At 43.1% G+C, this 20,703-nt stretch overlaps 1 long non-coding RNA gene across 2 annotated transcripts in view; it reads right to left on the minus strand.

The window, feature by feature from the left end:
* Positions 1-220: 220 nt before the first annotated feature.
* The window catches only part of LOC141407156 (uncharacterized), a 94,073-nt gene continuing 73,590 nt past the window's right edge, over positions 221-20,703 (minus strand). Inside the window, exon 5 of one of the 2 annotated variants that reach the window (XR_012414695.1) lies at positions 221-353. This is a non-coding gene — a long non-coding RNA (uncharacterized lncRNA). Of the gene's footprint in view, positions 354-9,040; positions 9,241-20,703 lie in introns of those variants that run through there. The other variant, XR_012414696.1, reaches the window with a different exon arrangement.

Raw genomic sequence — 20,703 nt, forward strand, 5'->3', positions numbered from 1 at the left:
AAAATTAGCTGGGCGTGATGGTGCGTGCCTGTTGTCCTAGCTACTCGGGAGGCTGAGGCAGGAGAACTGCTTGAACCCAGGAGGCAGAGGTTGCAGTGAGCTGAGATCGCACCACTGCAGTCCAGCCTGGTGACAGAGCAAGACTCTGTCTCAAAAAAATAAATAAAATAAAGGCATACTCTATGTTTATTCGTACACTGAAAAAAGTATGAAAGAACACATACCATTATAGTCCAGTGACAAAAACCATGCCTTTGGACTCAGGCTTTTTTGATTCAAATTCCAGCTTTGACTCTCCACAACAATGTTACTTTGAGCAAGTTACTTAACCCTCTGTGTATTAAATTCCTAATCTGTAACAAAAGAAGGGATTCTATTTACTTTATACAATGGCTTAACAATTAAATGAGCTAAAATACTATTTAGAACAGGTCCTAGTAAAAGCTGGGTAAAAATGTTGGCTCTTAGAACGTCACCAAATGTTACAGTACCACTTCTTCTAGGAGTAGAAATTGGGTATTCATTTTTTATTCTCATTGTTTTAACTAATGTCTGTATCTTATATTTCCTCTTTTTTTTTCCTAATATCCTTTTTCCATTGTAGACACCAAACTTACATGCCACAAACGTTATAGTCATGTTTCCTCAGGTTTCTCTTGGCTGTCACAAGTTGAGATTGTTTTGTATTTTTAATTTTTACAGTGTTTCGTACTTTTTGCAATGATTATGAATTACTTTTACAATTAAAATATAAGTATTATTAAAAAGAAATAAACTACATTCAATTCTCAACTTGCACTTATCTAGTTTCTTGGACTTATCTTCCATTGTTTCTGGTATGTTCTCTTTTCAAACTCTGACTGCCTTTCCTCATAATCTCCTGTATGTTCTACTGCATTAGGAAATTCGCTTTGGAGTCTGAGAAGTCATAATGGGTGTCCTGGACTTTACAGAAAATACAAAGAGAACTGCCATTAGGCTCACTCATATTTTATACTAGTTAGTAATAGGTCTGATTCAGCATATTCTACAACTGGGGAGTGAAGATACAGAGAAGGAGACATTGCCGCTAAACTCCACTATGATATGCTAGTAGACCCTGACAGGTGTCCCAAAAATTCAATTTTCCCAAAGGCTACATTTATCCCCAAGCCAAACACTTAAGGTTATGTACTTAAAGCACACTAAACTTGCAATAAAACGGTTCTGTACAGAATAGACAAAGGAGACTAGAAAAACTAATCAAAACCCTTGCATCATACCATGTACAAAAATTAACTCAAAATACATCAATAAACTATAAGTCATTTGTTATAGAACATATATATACATGTTATATATGTATATATACACATATATACCTACGTATAAATGTGATATATAACATTTGTGTATGTGTATATTTTACATATATATTCCATGTATACTTATATATACATGTATAAATATATGTGTGTATATATATAAATCTGCGTAACCTTGAATTAGGCAACAGTTTCTTAGATATGACATCTAAAACAAAGGCAATCAAAAATAATAAATAAACTGAACTTCACAGTTACATAAAAGTTTTTGCTTCAAGGGACATTAAGAAAGTGAAAAGACAGCCAAGAAAATGGGAGAAAATATTTGCAAATCATAAAGCTACTAGGAGTGTAGTATTCAGAATGTGTAAAGAAGTGTTACTACTTGGCTGGGTGTAGTGGCTCATAAGTGTAATCCCAGCACTTTGGGAGACCAAGGCAGGCGGATCATTTGAGGCCAGCAGTTCGAGACTATTCTGGCCAACATGGTGAAACCCCGTCTTTATTAGAAATATGAAAATTAGCTGGGCATGGTGGCACATGTCTATAGTCCCAGCTACTTGGGAGGCTGAGGCCAGGAGAATCCCTTTAACCCAGGAGGCCAAGATTGCAGTGAACCCAGATCATGCCACTGCACTCTTGCCTGGGTAATAAGAGTGACACTCTGTCTCAAAAAAAAAAAAAAAAAAAAAAAAAGTGTTACTATTCAACAACAAAAGGACAAAAACATTTTTTTTTAATGGGCGAAGGATTAAAATGGTTCTCAAATACCAACGGCCAATAAGCACATGAAAAGATACAATCGTTAAGTCATTAGAGAAATACAAATGAAAACCACAATGAGATGCCACTTGGGGCTATAATTAAAATGACAATGACAAGTGTTGTGGAGGAGGTGGAGAAATTGGAACCCTCTAACACTGCTGATTGGGATGTAAAACAGCACAGCCACAGTGGAAGAGTTTGGCAATGCTTACAAATGTTAACCCTGAAGTTACCGTGTGACCTACAATTCTACTCCCAAGCAGATCAGAACGAAATGAAAACGCCAAGTGCGGTGGCTCACGCCTGTAATATAGCACTTTGGGAGGCCGAGACGGGTGGATCACCTGAGATCAGGAGTTCGTGATCAGCCTGACCAACATGGTAAAACCCCATCTCTACTAAAAAATACAAACATTAGCCAGGCATGGTGGCGGGTGCCTGTAGTCCCAGCTGCCTGGGAGGCTGAGGCAGAAGCCTCCCTTGAGCCTGGGAGCTGGAGGTTGCGGTGAGGGAGATGGCGCCATTGCACTCCAGCCTGGGCGACAGAGCAGGACTCCGTCTCAAAGAAAAAAAAAAATGAAATGAAAACATAGGGGCTGGGCACAGGGGCTCAAGCCTGTAATCCCAACCCTTTGGGAGGCTGAGGCAGGCAGATCGCTTGAATCCAGGAGTTCGAGACCAGCCTGGGCAGCATAGCAAGACCTGTCTCTACAAAAAAAAAAAAAAAAAAGCCAAATGTGGTGTTGCAACACCTCTGGTCCCAGCTACTCAGGAGGCTGAGGTAGGAGAATCACTTGAGCCTGAGAGGTGAAGACTACAGTAAGCTGTGGTCGCACCACTGCACTCCAGTCTGGGGAATGGAGCCAAACCTGTCTTAAAAAAAAAAAAGAAAAGAAATGAAAGCATAAATTAATGCAAAACCATGTCTATGCATTTTCATAGCAGCCTTATTTATAATACTAAAAACTGGGGGTCGGGCGCAGTGGCTTATGCCTGTAATCCCAGCACTTTAGGAGGCTGAGGCTGGCGGATCACGAGGTCAGGAGTTCGAGACCAGCCTGGCCAACATAGTGAAACCCCATCTCTACTAAAAATACAAAAATTAGCCGGGTGTGGGGGCACACACCTGTAGTTCCAGCTACTCAGGAGGCTGTGGCAGGAGAATCACTTGAACCCAGGAGGCGGAGGTTGCAGTGAGCCAAGACCATGCCATTGCACTCCAGCCTGGGTGACAGAGTGAGACTCCGCCTCAAAAAAAAAAAAAAAAAAAAGTTAGAAACAACTCAAATGCTCTTCAACTGATGAATGAATAAACAAAATCTGAGGTCGGATGCGGTGGCTCACGCCTGCTATCCCAACACTTTTAGAAGCCAAGGTGAGAGGATTGCTTGAACTCAGGAGTCTGAGATCTCCCTAACAGCAAGACTCCATCTCTACTAAAAATTTTTTTAAAAATTAGTTAGGCATAGTGGTGCGTGCCTCTAGTCCCAGCTACCCAAACTGAGGTGGGAGGATTGCTTGAGCCAGGGAGGTCGAGGCTGCAGTGAACTATGATTACACCATTGCACTTTAGCCTGGGCAACAGAGTGAGACCCTTTCTCAAAAAAAAAAAAAAAAAAAAAAAAAAAGAAAAGAAAAGAAAAAAGAAAACAACTATGGCATGGTACTATGGAATATTATACTGCTATAAAAAGGAATGGCGTGTTGATTCATGAAAAAACATGGATGAACCCTGACAACATTAGGCTGAGTGAAAGCAGCTAGACAGAAAAGGCTACATATTTTTTTTTGTTTTTTGTTTGTTTAACAGTCTCACTCTGTCACCCAGGCTGGAGTGCACTGGCACAATCATGGCTTACTGCAGCCTCGACCTCGTGGGCTCAAGTAATTCTCCCACCTCAGCTTCCTTAGTAGCTGGGACTACAGGCATGCGCCACCATGCCAGCTAATTTTTTTATTTTTTGTAGAGACCTGGTCTAACTATGTTGCCCAGAGAGGTCTCCAACTCCTACACTAAAAAAATCGTCCGCCGGGCGCGGTGGCTCAAGCCTGTAATCCCAGCACTTTGGGAGGCCGAGACGGGCGGATCATGAGGTCAGGAGATCGAGACCATCCTGGCTAACCCAGTGAAACCCCGTCTCTACTAAAAAATACAAAAAATTAGCCGCGCGAGGTGGCGGGCGCCTGTAGTCCCAGCTACTCGGGAGGCTGAGGCAGGAGAATGGCGTGAACCCGGGAGGCGGAGCTTGCAGTGAGCTGAGATCCGGCCACTGCACTCCAGCCTGGGCGACAGAGCGAGACTCCGTCTCAAAAAAAAAAAAAAAAAAAAATCAAAAAAAAAAAAAAAATCAAAAAAAAAAAAAATCAAAAAAAAAAAAAAAAACCGTCCCACTTTGGCCTCCCAAAGTACTGGGATTGCAGGCATGAGCCAACATGTCAGGCATTATTATGGTTCCTTTTATATGATATGTTAAGAATTGACAAATCCAGGGTGAGTGTGGCGGCTCACGCCTGTTATCCCAGCACTTTGGGAGGCCAAGGCGGGTGGATCACCTGAGGTCAGGAGTTCAAGACCAGTCTGGCCAACATGGCAAAACCTTGTCTCTACTAAAAATACAAAAATTAGCTGGGTGTGGTGGCACATGCCTGTAATCCCAGCTACTCAGGAGGCTGAGGCAGGAGAATCACTTGAACCCAGGAGGCAGGGGTTGCAGTGAGCCGAGACTGCGCCAATGCACTCCAGCCTGGGTGAGAGAGCGAGACTCTGTCTCAAAAAAAAAAAAAAAAGAATAGGCAAATCCATATAGACAGAAAGCAGATTAGTGATTTTCAGGGGATGGGAGAGGAGTGAAAGGAGAGTAATTGCTGTTGGTTATGAGGTTTCTTTCCAGATGATCAAAATATTCTGGAATTTCTGGAATTAGATAATAGTTTATCTAATTTTCCAACCATAGGATGGTTGGGAAACATTGTGAGTATACTCAAAAGCACTGAATTATATATTTTAAAGGGGTAAATGTTATAGTATGTGAATTATAAATCAGTTTTTAAAAACCCTAATTCAGGGACATTCTACAAACATTTGACCAGTAATCCCCAAAACTGTCAAGGTCATCAAAATAAAGTGAGAAAATGTCACAACCAAGAACAACCTTGAGACACAAGAGTACTAGCTGTACTGTGATTTCCTGGATGAGATCCTGGAACAGTAAAAGGGTATTTTAGAAAAACTGAAGACATCTGGATAAAGTATGTTATAAAAGTTAATTAAAATGTACCAATATTGGTACATCAATGACACAAGTGTAACATGTTAATAGGGGAAACATATGAGACACATGGGAACTCTCTACTATCTTTGAAATAATTTTGTAAACATAAACTGTTCTGAGGCTGGGTGCGGTGACTCACACCTGTAATCCCAGCACTTTGGGAGGCCGAGGCGGGCAGATCACAAGGTCAGGAGATCGAGACCATCCTGGCCAACACATTGAAACCCCGTCTATACTAAAAATACAAAAATTAGCCAGGCGTGGTGGCGTGCGTCTGTAGTCCCAGCTACTCAGGAGGCTGAGGCAGGAGAATCATTTGAACCTGGGAGGTGGAGGTTGCAGTGAGCCAAGATCACGCCACTGCACTGTCCAGCCTGAGCAACAGAGCAAGACTCCATCTCAAAACATAAATAAAATAAAATAAAAGAAGATTTGTATTTTGAGTTTTCGATTACATTGTGAAACACTGATGCTACATTAAGAAATTCTAGCAGAAAAGTGAGTGGTAGATTGAGACCATTTTCCCCCCTAACTTATTGAGAAGTAGAGGTCTTTTGACTGTTATAAATTACTTTCTTTTTCCTTAGTTTGAGACAAGTGTAAGTAAAGTCCAGCCAGGCATGGAAATAAGATGTGCTGCTACTTGGATAAAATACTTTTGGATGGGGTGGAAGAATATTTTAAAACACATACAACTGTATGACACGACAAAATATAAAATCAGGTTTTTTTGTTTTGTTTTGTTCTCTTTTCGAGACAGAGTCTCACTCTGTCACCCAGGCTGGAATGCAATGGCGTGATCTCGGCTCACTGCAACCTCTGCCTCCCGGGTTCAGGTGATTCTCCTACCTCAGCCTCCCAAGCAGCTGGGACTACAGGTGCGTGTCACCACGCCCAGCTAATTTTTGTATTTGTAGTAGAGACGAGGATTCACCATATTGGCCAGGCTGGTCTCGAATTCCTGACCTCATGATCCACCTGCCTCGGCCTCCCAAAGTGCTGGGATTACAGGCATGAGCCACCGCACCCGGCCTCAGGTTATGTTTTAAATACAAAATAATGTGAAGTTTTCTTTGCATAATTGCCACATCATCCCAGTCCATCTTCCCTGCCATAAGGAGTACTTTTGTGGCAGGGTCTTTTAAATATAATATTTGTCTTTTAAAAAAGACTTCTACAAATTGTAATCTGAGATAATTATACACACTAAAATATTTTTGAAAGCTGCATTTGATATATTAGAACTAAAACAAATATAAAAGGCATATGCATTATAAAATAATTTGAAGTAAATAACCTTAAAATTTATGGAACATATACAATATTGGAAATGATACTTTAGAGGGACTAACATCCTTCTTATAACAAAATTAAAAATTCAGAAGCAGAAATTCAATGTAATAAAACTAGAAAGACTAGATGGTTTGAAATCTGCACTCTATGTGAGCAGCTCTCTTTATTTTTCATTTATTTATTGTACAAACCCATATCCTTACTATGCAGCAGTTACTCTTCTAAGTATGTTAACATTAGTTCATTTAAAAATCATGTTCTGGGCCGGGCGCGGTGGCTCAAGCCTGTAATCCCAGCACTTTGGGAGGCCGAGACGGGCGGATCACGAGGTCAGGAGATCGAGACCATCCTGGTTAATACGGTGAAACCCCGTCTCTACTAAAAAGTACAAAAAACTAGCCGGGCAAGGTGGCGGGCACCTGTAGTCCCAGCTACTTGGGAGGCTGAGGCAGGAGAATGGCGTGAACCCGGGAGGTGGAGCTTGCAGTGAGCTGAGATCTGGCCACTGCACTCCAGCCTGGGCGACAGAGCGAGACTCCGTCTCAAAAAAAAAAAAAAAAAAAAATCATGTTCTGGATTCAGGACTACTATAAAAAGATTAAAAATAAATAAAAAACAAAAAATAAAAACCATGTGATGGCCACTGTAGGCTCATGCCTATAATCCCAATACTTTGGGAGGCTGAGCAGGGGGATCACCTGAGCCTTGGAGTTACAGATCAGCCTGCATAACATAGGGAGACCCCACCTCTATTAACAATACAAAAATTAGCCGGGCATGATAGCATGTGCCTGTAGCTCCAGCCACTCAGGAAGTTGGGACAGGAGAACTGCTTGAACCCAGGAGGTCAAGGCTACAGTGAGCCATGATTACATCACTGCACTCCAGTCTGGGTGACAGAGTGAGATTCCAAGACTTTGTCTCAAAAAAACAAAACAAAACAAAAAACCGTGTGAGTTACTATTTCATTTCCATCTTTTCTTTTTATTTTTTTTTTAAGAGACAGGGTCTCGCTATGTTACCCAGGCTAGAGTGCAGTGGCACAATCATGGCTCACTGCTGCCTCGACCTCCTAGGCTGAAGCTATCCTCCCACCTCAGCCTCCCAAGTACCTGGGATTACAGGCCTAAGGAATCATGCCTGGCCCTATTTCCATCCCTTTTACAGATTAGGAAACTGATGCCCAGAAAACAGAAGAACTATACTCAAAGTCACACAGCTCTCAAGCATTTGAGCCCAGATTCAAGCCAAGCATTCTGGTTCCAGTACTGCCAGCTCTCAACCCCAACTCTATGCTGCTCCTCTTCATTATAATTTTATTCCATAAAAAGTTTATATAAATGCAAATACAAAAACCTAAAGCCAAGGCAGAAAGATGGGTAAAAACACAAAACAGAACACACGTACATTAAGCACTGAAGCCCAGGAACTAACCCAACATGCCTTTCTGCTCAAAGCACCAAGTAACAGGGGCAGCTGACATTTTCCAGACTTTTGCCTACAGGCACCATCTGTCCCACAGGAAAGCAGGCGAGGGACAGCCTTGATAAGGAGAGATAAATCTTTGCTGAATTTCTCCTCTCCCGCCTCAATCTAGGGAGCAGCTGGAAAAAGACTAGACTAATAGCAACCTTCTTAGAAAATCCCAAGATAGGCTCAGGAAAAGAATGAGCAAGAAAAGAAAGTACCTACTCTTGAGAATGCACCAACTGGAACACAAGCAACAAAATAAAAAGCTCTTCACCCATGGCCTTTGCACATATTGTTACCACATCCAGGTTTTAGAAAAGAGAGCCCTTGACGGTCAGCAAACTATGCCAAATCCTGCCTGCTGCCTGTATATTTTTTTTAAAGAGATGGGGCCTCTCTATGTTGCACAGGCTGGAGTGCAGTGACACAATCACAGGCTTAATTATAGCACGATATAACCTTGCAGTCCTGGGCTCAAGTGATCCTCCTGCCTCAGCCTCTCAAGTAGCTGGGATTACAGGCATAGTGATATGCACAGGTACCTACCATTGCAACCGGCTGCGGTACTTTCTTTTTTTTTTTTTTTAACATGGTGGGTAGGGGGAAGGAGGAAAGGATCCAAGTAAAAGTTTATTTTGTGATGTAAACATTATATGAAGTTCAAATTTTAGTATCTATAAATAAAGTGTTATTGGAACAAAGCCATGGCCATTTGTTTATGTATTGTCTATGACTACAACCACACAGTTGAGTAGTTGTAACATAAACCATATGACCCACAAAGCTAAAAGTATTTGTTATCTGACTGTGATAGTGATCTTATGTTTCAATGGGGCTAGGCCATGGTACCCAGGTATTTGGTCAAACATCAACCTGGATGGTGCCATGATGGCATGTTTTGAGATGGGGTTAATGTTTAAATCAGTAGACTCTGAGTAAAGCAGATGCCTTCTTTAATATGGGTGGACCTCATCCATTCAATTGAAACCCATAAGAGAAAACAAACCAAAGAAAAAGAAGACGAAATTGTCTCCAGACTGCCCTTGGTCTAGGGCTACAACATCAACTCTTCCCTGAATCCATAGCCTGCTCTGAAGATTTTGGACTAGCCAGCCTCCATAACCACATGATGAATTCTGAAAGAGAGAGACAGAGACTGAGACTATATACATCCTATTAGTTCACTTTGTTTTTCTGGAGAACCCTAACACACACAGATTTTGTTACCAAGAATAGTTCTATAGGAAACAGATTTTAAGAATAAATTTTCTGAGTTAGTTCTGGGGTTGGTTTCTGAAATTGGTACTCTAAATTAACTAGATTTAAAGGCATTAATTACAAGTAATCAGAAGAACACTAGCTAATTGCTTTTTGTATTTTTAGTACAGATGGGATTTCACCATGTTGGCCAGGCCAGTCTCGAACTCCTGACCTCAGGTTATCCGCCCGCCTTGGCCTTCCAAAGTGCTGGGATCACAGGCATGAGCTACCACTCCCGGCCCAGATACTTTAAATTAAATAAATATAAAAGGCAAGGTTCTGGATTAACATGTATGATACTTTCAAACATTTTGTCAAACAAACAAGTATAATGAGACTGTCTAGTTGCTCCTAATTTCACTGAACAAAGTAGGGGGAAAATTAGCTCAGGGATTCAAATACCCAGTTCATGTGCTACATTCATGACCTGAAAAGCTGTAGTTTTGAGTGGATCCCAAAACAAGAAAAGCTTCTCCAACAGGTTCAGGCTGCAACGTAAATTTCTCTGTCTCTATGGTCACATGATTCTGCAAGAACCAATGATGCGGCCAGGTGTGGTGGCTCACGCCTGTAGTCCCAGCGCTCTGGGAGGCTGAGGCAGGTAGATGACTTGAGGTCAGGAGTTCAAGACCAGTTTAGTCAATGTGGTGAAACCCTGTCTCTACTAAAAATACAAAAATTAGCTGAGCATGGTGGCACACCCCTGTAATCCCAGCTACTCAGGAGGCTGAGGCATGAGAATTGCTTGAACCTAGGAGCCAGAGGCTGCAGTGAGCCAGGATCATGCCACTGCACTACAGCCTGGGAAACAGAACAAGACCCTGTCTCAAAAAAAAAAAAAAAAAAAAAAAAAAAAAAAAAAAAAACACAATAATGCTTGAAGTGTCAGTAGCAGACAGTAATGTTTTTAGGAGCTCTTTGCAGGCCCTCATTGGTAAGTTGCAGCATAGGCCTTTAGGATATTGGCGCAAAGCCCTGGCATCCTCCGTAATTAACTACTCTCCTTTTGAGAAACAGCTGTTGGCCTGCTACTGGGCATTAATGGAGACTAAAAGCTTAACCACAGGACACCAAGTTACCACGTAACCTGAGCTGCCCTTCATGAACTGGGTGTTATCTTACCCGCCCAGCTGTAAAGTTAAGCCCACGCAGCCAGAACATGATCTGAAGACATAATTAAGTTACATGAAGAAGTGGCTCAAATGTCCATGGCCCCCACTCCTGCTACACTGCTTTCTCTATCCCAGCTGCCCCTGTGGCTCATGGGGCATTCCCTTCAATCAGATAATGGAAAAAGAGAAGACTCAGGCCTGGTTTACAGATGGTTCTACGTAATATGCACATATCACCCAGAAGTGGACAACTGCTGCACTACAGAGCCTTTCTGAAGACCTCCCTGAAGAACAGCAGCGAAGACAAATCCTCCCAGTGGGTAGAGCTGGGGACAGTGTTCCTGGTTGTTTATTTTGTTTGGAAGGACATATGGCCAGACACACAATTATATACCAATTTATAGGCTGTGGCCAATGGTTTGGCTGGTCAGGAATGTAGAAGGAGCATGATTGGAAAATTGGTGACAAGGAAGCCTTGGGAAGAGATAGATGGACCTATAGATAGACCTCTCTAAATCAACCGGGGGAAAAAAAAAAAAGGTAAAGACATTTGTGGCCATGTGAATGGCCACTCAGCAGAGGAGGATTGTATGACCAAGTGGACAGGATGACCTGTTTCATACATACAGTCAGGCTCATTTTTCTGTCATTGCCCAATGGGATGATGAACAAAGTGGCCACGATGGCAGGGATGAAGGTTACGCACGGGTTTGGCCACATGAACTCCCATTCACCAAGGCCAACCTAGCTGTGGCCACCACTGAGTGCCCAATCTACCCTCAGCAGAGACCAACGCTGAGTCTCCACTATGGTACCATTCCCCACGGTGATCAGCTAGCTACCCGGTGGCAGGCTGATTACATTGAATCCCCTCCATTATGGAAGGGTCAGTGTTTTGTCTTTAATAGAACAGACCCTTACTCTGGATACAGATTTGCTTACACTGCATGCAATGCTTCTGTCAAAAGCTCCCTCTGTAAAATCACAAAATGCCTTATGCACTGTCATAGTATTCCAGACAACATTGCTTTCAACCAAGGAACTCACTTCATAGCAAAGAAAATGCAGCAACGGGCCCATGCTCACAGAATTTGGTGGTCTTACCATGTTCCCCACCACCCTAAGGCACATGATTTCACAGAATGGTGGAAAGGCCTTTTGAAGATTCAGTTACAGTACCAGCTATTGGGTAATACCTTACAGGACAGGGGAAAGGCTTTTCAGGAGGCTGTATACTGTCTGGGTCAGTATCCAATATATTGCTGTTTCTCCCATAGTCAGAGTTGACAAGGCTAGAAACCAAAAGATAGAAATGGGAGTGGCAGCCCTCCACAATTATCCCTAGTTGACCATCTAGCAAAATTTGTGTTTCCTGTCGCCATGACCTCATACTCTTCTGCTCTGGCAGTCTTAGTTCCAACAGCAGGAATACTTCCATCAGTAGAAACAGCAGTGATTGGACTGAACTAGAAGTTAAGACTGCCATCTAGGCTGGGCACAGTGGTTCACACCTGTAATCCCAGCACTTCAGGAGGCCGAAGCAGGTGGATCATGAGGTCAGGAGTTCAAGACTGGCCTGGACAAGATGGTGAAACCCCGTCTCTACTAAAAATACAAAAATTAACCAGGCACGGCGGCAGGCACCTGTAATCCCAACTACTGGGGAGGCTAAGGCAGAAGAATTGCTTGAACCCCGGGCAGCAGAGGATGCAGTGAGCCGAGATTGCGCCACTGCACTCCAGCCTGGGTGACAGAGTGAGATTCTGTCTCAAAAAAAAAAAGACTGCTATCTAATCTAACCCTTTTAGGCTTCTCATGCCTTTGAATCAACAAAGAAGGGAACTCTGTTGTGCTGGCTAGTGCTACTCATCCTGATTACCAAGGGGAAACCGGACTTCTGCTTCATAAGGGAAGTAAGGAAGAATATATGTGAAGTACAAGGGGTCCCTTAGGGTTTTTTTTGTTTTTTTTTTTGAGATGGAGTCTCGCTCTGTTGCCCAGGCTGGAGTGCAGTGGCGTGACCTCGGCTCAGTGCAATCTCTGCCTCCGGGGTTCAAGCAATTCTCCTGCCTCAGCCTCCCGAGTAGCTGGGATTACAGGTGTGAGCCACCACGCCCAGCTAATTTTTGTATTTTTAATAGAGACAGGTTTCACCATGTTGGTCAGGCTGGTCTCGAACTCCTGACCTCGTGATCTGCCCAGCTCGGCCTCCCAAAGTGCTGGGATTACAGGCATGAGCCACCATGGCCCGGCGTCCCTTAGGGTATTTTAGGATTAACCAAGCTCTGTGACTAAAGCCCATGGAAAACGCTAACAACCAAATTCAGGCAAGACTATGACTGGCCTAGACCCTTCAGAAATTGAAGGTTTGGGTCACCCCATCAGGTAAATAATCACAACCAGCTGTGGTACTTGCTGAGGATAATGGGAATACATGATGAATAGCAGACAGAGGTAATTACAAATATGAGCTGTGACCACCTGACCAGTTACAGAAATCAGAACTGTAATTGTCTTGAGTGTTTCATCTTTTATGAATAGGTTTGTGCATGTGCATGTGTGTGTATATAAAGTCATTGCTAGGCCAGGTGCAGTGGCTCACGCCTGTAATCCCAGGACTTTGGGAGGCTGAGGCAGGCAAATTGCCTGAGGTCAGGAGTTCAAGACTAGCCTGGCCAACATGGTGAAACTCCACCTCTACTAAAAATACAAAAAAATTAGCTAGGCGTGGTGGCGTAAGCCTGTAATCCCAGCTACTCGGGAGGCTGAGGGAGGGTAATTGCTTGAACTAGGAAGGTGGAGGTTTCAGTGAGCTGAGATCGTACCACTGCACTCCAGCCTGGGCGACAGAACGAGACTCTGTCTTAAAATAAAAAAAAATTTTTTTAAGTTTTCTTTCCTCTCTTATCCCCTTACCACATAACATATAAGATATATTGACTTTATGTTACAGTATTTCAGTGTTATTAACTTCATATTATAGTTTTTATGTTACAGGATAAAAAGGAAAAAAGTGACTATCACCCACAGACTGTGTATCCTCTTCTGTTTGCACTAAAACCTTGGTGTGTTTTTTAGTTGTATACAAGGTGGTGTATCATGTTAGGCAGGAGTATGATCTTGTTAATATCTTTATTTGGATAATAAGTAAGGTTCCAGGATATGCTTATGGCATCCATGTTGACAATAGGTAAACCTGTGATGTTATATATATATATATATATATATTTTTTTTTTTTTTTTTTGAAAAGAAGTCTCGCTCTGTCACCCAGGCTAGAGTGCAGTGGCATAATCTTGGCTCACTGCAAACTCCACCTCCCGGGTTCAAGTGATTCTCCTACCTCAGCCTCCCAAGTAGCTAGGATTACAGGTGCCCACCATCACAACTGGCTAATTTTCGTATTTTTAGTACAGACGGGGTTTCCCCATGTTGGCCAGGCTGTTCTCGAACTCCTGACCTTGTGATCCACCCACCTTGGCCTCCCAAAGTGCTGGGATTACAGGCGTGAGCCACTGTGCCCAGCCCCTGATGTTTAATTTTCTTTTTTTAAAATTTAATTTTATTTTTTAATTATTATTATTTTTTTTTGAGGCGGAGTCTCACTCTATCGCCCAGGTTGGAGTGCAGTAGTACCATCTCGGCTCACTGCAAGCTCTGCCTCCCAGGTTCACGCTATTCTCCTGCCTCAGCCTCCTGAGTAGCTGGGACTACAGGCGCCCAACACCACACCAGGCTAATTTTTTTGTATTTTTCTTTTTTAGTAGAGACAGGGTTTCACCATGTTAGCCAGAATGGTCTCGATCTCCTGACCTCATAACCCGCCCGCCTCAGACTCCCAAAGCGCTGGGATTACAGGCGTGAGCCACCGCGCCCAGCCGATGTTTAATTTTCTATGTCTACCTGGTTGGTCCCAGATACATGGCTAAATACCACCCTGAATATTGCTGTGAAGGTACTTTTTGGATGACATTAACATTTATGTCAGTAAACTCTGAGTAAAGCAGAATACCCTCCAAAATGTGGGTGAACCTCAACCAATCAGTTGAAAGCCTTAAGAGAAAACAGATTAAGGCCGGGCACGGTGGCTCATGCCTGTAATCCCAGCACTTTGGGAGGCCAAAGCAGATGGATCACCTGAGGTCAGGAGTTCAAGACCAGCCTGGCCAACATGGTAAAACCCCGTATCTACTAAAAATACAAAAATTAGCCAGGCATGGTGGTGTGCACCTGTGGTCTCAGCTACTCAGGAGGTTGAGGTAGGAGAGTCGCTTGAACCTGGGAGGCAAAGGTTGCAATGAGCCAAGATCGTGCCACCACACTCCAGCCTGGGCTGCGAGACTCTGTGTCAAAAAAAAAACAAACAAAAAACAAAAACAAAAAGAAAATAAAACAGATGAAGATCTCTCGAGGAAGAGAGGGAATTCTGCCTCCAGACTAGTTTCAGACTTAACACTTAACACCGCAACTCTTCCCTGGGTTTCCAGACTACCAGCCTACTCTGCAGATTTTTGGCTTGTAAGACTGTACCATCATGTAAGCCAATTTCTTAAAATAATTTAAAATACATCTCACCCTCTTTTTCACTCACACACACAAACACACATACACGCAGCTCCTTTAGAGGAGAATTTGCCGACACCTGCCTTAGACACTTCGCCTACAGCAGCAAAGTTGTCAGAACTCCTGGTCAGAATAGGATGATTAACCATCTTCCTCACTGCACATAGTCCTACAAGTCACATTTGAAATGCTGATTCTGAAATGTAAAGACCAAAAATATTTTTTAAAAAGAATGCAAAACATAGCAACTGGAATAGAATAGAGAGCCCAGAAATAAGCTCTCCCATATGGTCAAATGATTTTCAACAAGTGTGCCAAGACCTTCAATGGGGAAAGGACAGCCTTTTCAACACGTGGTACTGGGAAAACTGGATATCCACATGCAAAAGAATGAAGTTGGACCCTTTCCTTACATCATATACAAAAATGAACTTGAAATGGATCAGAGACCTAAATATAAGACCTAAAGCTATAAAACTGTCAGAAAAAAAGCTTCATAACTTGGGATTTGGCAATGATTTCTTGACTACAACACCAAAAGCTAAGGAAACACAAAAATAGATAAACTGGAGTATATCAAAATCAAAACCTTCTGTGCATCAAAGGACACAATCAACAGAGTGAAAAGGCAACAAATAAAATGGGAGAAAATATTTGCAAATCACATATTTGATAAGATGTTAATAGTACACATAGATATAAGACTCCTCAGCCAGGCACAGTGGCTCATGCCTGTAAGCCTAGCATTTTGGGAGGCCAAGGTGGGTGAATCACAGGAGGCCAACGGTTTGAGACCAGCCTGGACAACAAGGTGAAATCACGTCTCTACTAAAAATACAAAAATTAGCTGGGCGTGGTAGTGCACGTCTGTAATCCCAGCTACTTGTGAGGCTGAAGCAAGAGAATCGCTTGAACCCGGAAGGTGGAGGTTGCAGTGAGCCAAGATCATGCCTGGGTGACAGAGTGAGACTCTATCAAAAAAAAAAAAAAAAAAAAGAATTCTATAATCGACATTAAAAAAAAAAAAAAACAAAAACGTGATTTTAAAATGGGCCAAGCCAGGTGCAGCGGCTCACGCCTGTAATCCCAGCATTTTGGGAGGCTGAGGTGAGTGGATCATTTGAGGTCAGGAGTTCAAGACCAGCCTGGTCAACATGGTGAAACCCCGTCTCTACTAAAGATACAAAAATTGGCCAGGCATGGTGGTGCACATCTGTAATCCTAGCTACTCATGAGGTTGAGGCAGGAGAATTGCTTGATCCCAGGAGACAGAGGTTGCAGTGAGCCGAGACTAGGCCATTGCATTCCAGCCTGGGCAACAGAAAGAGACTCCATCTCAATACATACATACATACATACATACATACATACATACATACAAATAAATGGGCAAATGTCTTCATGAGAATTCTCCAAAGACATACAAATGGCCAAGAAGCACATGAAAAGATGCTCGGCATCACTAATCATCAGGGAAATCAAAATCAAAATCACAGTGAGATACCACTTCACACCCATTTGGATGGCTACTATAAAACAAAGAAGAAACAGAACGTAAGTGATGGTGAAGACCAGATGAATTGACAACCTTGTAGAATGTTGGTAGGAATGGAAGATTTTGCAGGCACTATGCAAAACACTATGTGGTTTCCTCAAAAAATGCAAAAGAAGAATTACCATGTGTTCTGGGTTTTCTTAGCTTCTGTGTCTGTCTATTTGGGATCCATTCATCACCGAGCCAATTATATTAACTATATCTTATTTTCTGTATTTTTGTTGCTCTGGCTTTTGAGGGCCTTGCAAATCATGGGAGAGAATGCCCCTCCCAAAGCTACCTAATTCCCAAATACAATGATTTGTCTATAAGCATGTCTTTCATATGCCAAACGACCAATCCCAGTCTGTAGACCAGCCAACTCCTTAGCTAACTCTCGCTGGCCACTATTTCCCATACTCTACATACCCAGGGCACAAACCAAGCCTCTAGAGACCATCCCTATAGCCCAAAGCCAACCAGAATTATTTAAACTAACCCATCCTATGCTCAAACTTGCCCTGTTTCCCTTGGAGTTCCCAGTAAAGGCTTTACCCTAGATTTTCCCCTTCACTGCTATCTTCTGCGTCCAGACCAAAACCTAGTGCTCCTCATGTGCTGTGGTGTAGTGTGGCATGCCCCCTTCCTGGAAAAATGTAAGGAATAGGCCGGGCGCGGTGGCTCAAGCCTATAATCCCAGCACTTTGGGAGGCCGAGACGGGCGGATCACAAGGTCAGGAGATCGAGACCAGCCTGGCTAACACGGTGAAACCCCGTCTCTACTAAAAAATACAAAAAACTAGCCAGGTGAGGTGGCGGGCGCCTGTAGTCCCAGCTACTCGGGAGGCTGAGGCAGGAGAATGGCGTAGACCCGGGAGGCGGAGCTTGCAGTGAGCTGAGATGCAGCCACTGCACTCCAGCCTGGGCGACAGAGCGAGACTCCGTCTCAAAAAAAAAAAAAATGTAAGGAATAAAAATCTTCAATTGGCCAGGCGTGGTGGCTCACCCATGTAATCCCAGCACTTTGGGAAGCCGAAGCAGGCAGATCACGTGAGATCAGGAGTTCAAGACCAGACTGGCCAACATGGTGAAACCCTGTCTCTACTAAATACACAAAATATTAGCCACGCGTGGTGGTGGGAGTCTACAAGCCCAGCTACTTAGGAGGCTGAGGCAGGAGAATCGCTCGAACCCAGGAGACAGAGATTGCAGTGAGCCGAGGTCGCACAGTTGCACTCTAGCCTGCACAAGAGCGAAACTCCATCTCAAAAAAAAAAAAAAAAAAAAACTTCAGTAGCACTGGTCTCTCCATGTCATCACTCAGTCATCTCCATAAATTAAGACCTGGGCACAGAACACTACAATAATCTAGCATCATCACTTCAGGGTTATATCTAAAAGAATTAGAAGCAGAAGGCCAGGCATGGTGGCTCACACCTGTAATCCCAGCACTCTGGGAGGCCAAGGCGGGTGGATCGCTTGAGTTCAAGAGTTCAAGACCAGCCTGGCCAACATGGTGAAACCCCAAATCTACCAAAAATATAAAAAAATTAGCCTGGTGTATTGGTTTGAGCCTTTAATTCCAGCTACTTGAGAGGCTGAGGCAGGAGAATCAAGTGAAAATTGCTTGAACCTGGGAGGCGGAGATTGCAGTGAGCCGAGATCACAGCATGGCACTGCAGTCCAGCCTGGGCAAAAGAGCAAGGCTCCAGCTCAAAAAAAAAAAAAAAAAAAAAAAAAAAGAATTAGGAGCAGAAACTCAAAGAGATATTTGCACACCCATGTTCATAGCAGTATTATTCGCATTACCCAAAAGGCAGAAGCAACCTCAATGTCCATTGATGGATTAATAAATAAAACATAACGTATACATGCAATGGCGTATCATTCAACCTCAAAAAGAAAGTACATTCTGATGTATGCTACAACATGCATGGATTTTGGAAACATTACACCGAGTTAAATAAGCCAGACACAAAAGGACAAATACTGTATGATTCCACTTATATGAGGTATCTAGACTAATCAAATGTCATGGAGACAGGAAGTAGAATGGTGGTTGCCAGGGGATGGGGTCGGCGGAGGAGGAAACGGAGTTATTATTTAATGGGTAATTTTCACTTATGTAAGACAAAAAGTTCTAGAGCTAGATGGTGGTGATGGTTGCACATCAGTGTGAATGCACTTAATGCCTCTGAGCTGGACACTTAAAATGTGGAAGATGGAAGTTTTATGTAATGTTTTTACCACAATTTAAAAAGTGCAAAGCATTATCAAAAAGTAGCAAGTATACCAGATTCACATGAAAAGCAAGTCAAGATGAATTTTTTTTTAATTAAAAAAATTTTTTTAGACACAGTCTCGCTCTGTCATCCAGGCTAGAGTACAGTGGTGAGATCATAGCTTGAACTTTTAGGCTCAAGCAATCCTCCCACCGCAGCCTCCTGGGTAGCTGGGACTATAGGTGCACATCACCACGCCTGTTTGTTTTTGTCTTGCTCTTTTGTTTTTTTTTTTTGTAGATACAGGGTATCACTGAAAACTTTTTAAATACTAAAAAGTGTCAATATATTATACATTTCCAGGCGAATTGTTTTGGTTTGTTTTTTTGCTTTAGACAGAGTCTCACTCTGTCACCAGGCTGGAGTGCTGTGGCACGATCTCGGCTCACTGCAAGCTCTGGCTCCCTGGTTCAAGCTATTATCCTGCCTCAGCCTCCCAAGTAGCTGGGATTAGAGGCATGCGCCACCACGTCCAGTTAATTTTTGTATTTTTAGTAGAGACAGAGTTTCAACACGTTGGCCAGGATGGTCTTGATCTCCTGACCTTGTGATCCACCCGCTTCAGCCTCCCAAAGTGCTGGGATTAACAGATGTAAGCCATCGCACATGGCCGGTTTTATTACTTTGTAAGTTATTGGCAAGATACATTTATTTCTCATCAGAATTCCATTGACAACTGAAAATAAGTAAAATATTTCTTTGGTGTCTGATGTGGTTTGAGTCTGTGTCCCCATCCAAATCTCATGTCAAATTGTAATCCCCAATGTTGGACGTGGGGCCTGGTGGAATGTGACTAGATCATGGGGGTGGACTTCCCCTTTGGTGCTGTTCTTGTGATAGATCACAAGATCTGGTTGTTTGAAAGTATATAGAACCTACCCCCCTTGCTCTCTCTCTCCTGCCATGTAAAGATGTGCCTGCTTCCCCTTTGCCTTCTGCCATGATGCAAGTTTCTTAGGGACTCCTCAGCCGTGATTCCTTTAGAGCCTGTGGAATCATTAGCCAATTAAACCTCTTTTCTTTATAAATGAGCCAGTCTCAGGTAGTTCTTTATAGTAGCGCAAGAACGGACCAATACAGTTCCCAACATCCTGACCTGAATCATCACTAGTCCCTTGGTCCAAATTTGTACCATGTTCAAAGCTGACTCCGTTTCTGCCAAGATTTTGGTTTCCAACACCTTCAGCACCACCATCCCTACCAGATCGGGAATATGGGCTTTCTGCAAATTAACATGGGAGCCTAACTTGGCCTCCTCACTCTCGATGCAAAGCAGCAAATTCAGCTTTCTCCAATTCTCACCACAAAGTTTTACACAAAAATCATGGAATATAAAGAAGTATCTTTTGGCAGCAGGTTCAGAATTCACAGGAAAGTTGCAGTCATCTCCAGTGGGAGATTAGGTGCAAAAGGGAGAAATAACACATTTTTTTTTTTTTTTTTTTTTTTTGAGATGGAGTCTAGCTCTGTTCCCCAGGCTGGAGTGCAGTGGTGTAATCTCAGCTCACCACAACCTCTGCCTCCTGGGTTCAAGTGATTCTCCTGCCACAGCCTCTCAAGTAACTGGGACTACAGGCGTGCGCCACCATGCTCAGCTAATTTTTGTATTTTTAGGAGAGACGTGGTTTTCACTATGTTGGCCAGGCTGGTCTCAAACTGACCTCATGATCCACCCACCTCGGCCTCCGAGGATTACAGGCGTGAGCTACCGCACCCAGCACATAATTTTTAACTCTTCTCTGTCTGGCCCCAAAGAGTGAGCATCCACAGTCCACTTTTTCCAGAAGCAGGAAGGACTTTCTTATGCTCAACCTTATTTTAGGGCAACTTTTCAGACTCCACTGCTCTGA

The sequence above is a fragment of the Macaca fascicularis genome, chromosome 7 (genome assembly GCF_037993035.2).
Source record: "Macaca fascicularis isolate 582-1 chromosome 7, T2T-MFA8v1.1".
Taxonomy (NCBI): Eukaryota; Metazoa; Chordata; class Mammalia; order Primates; family Cercopithecidae; genus Macaca; species Macaca fascicularis.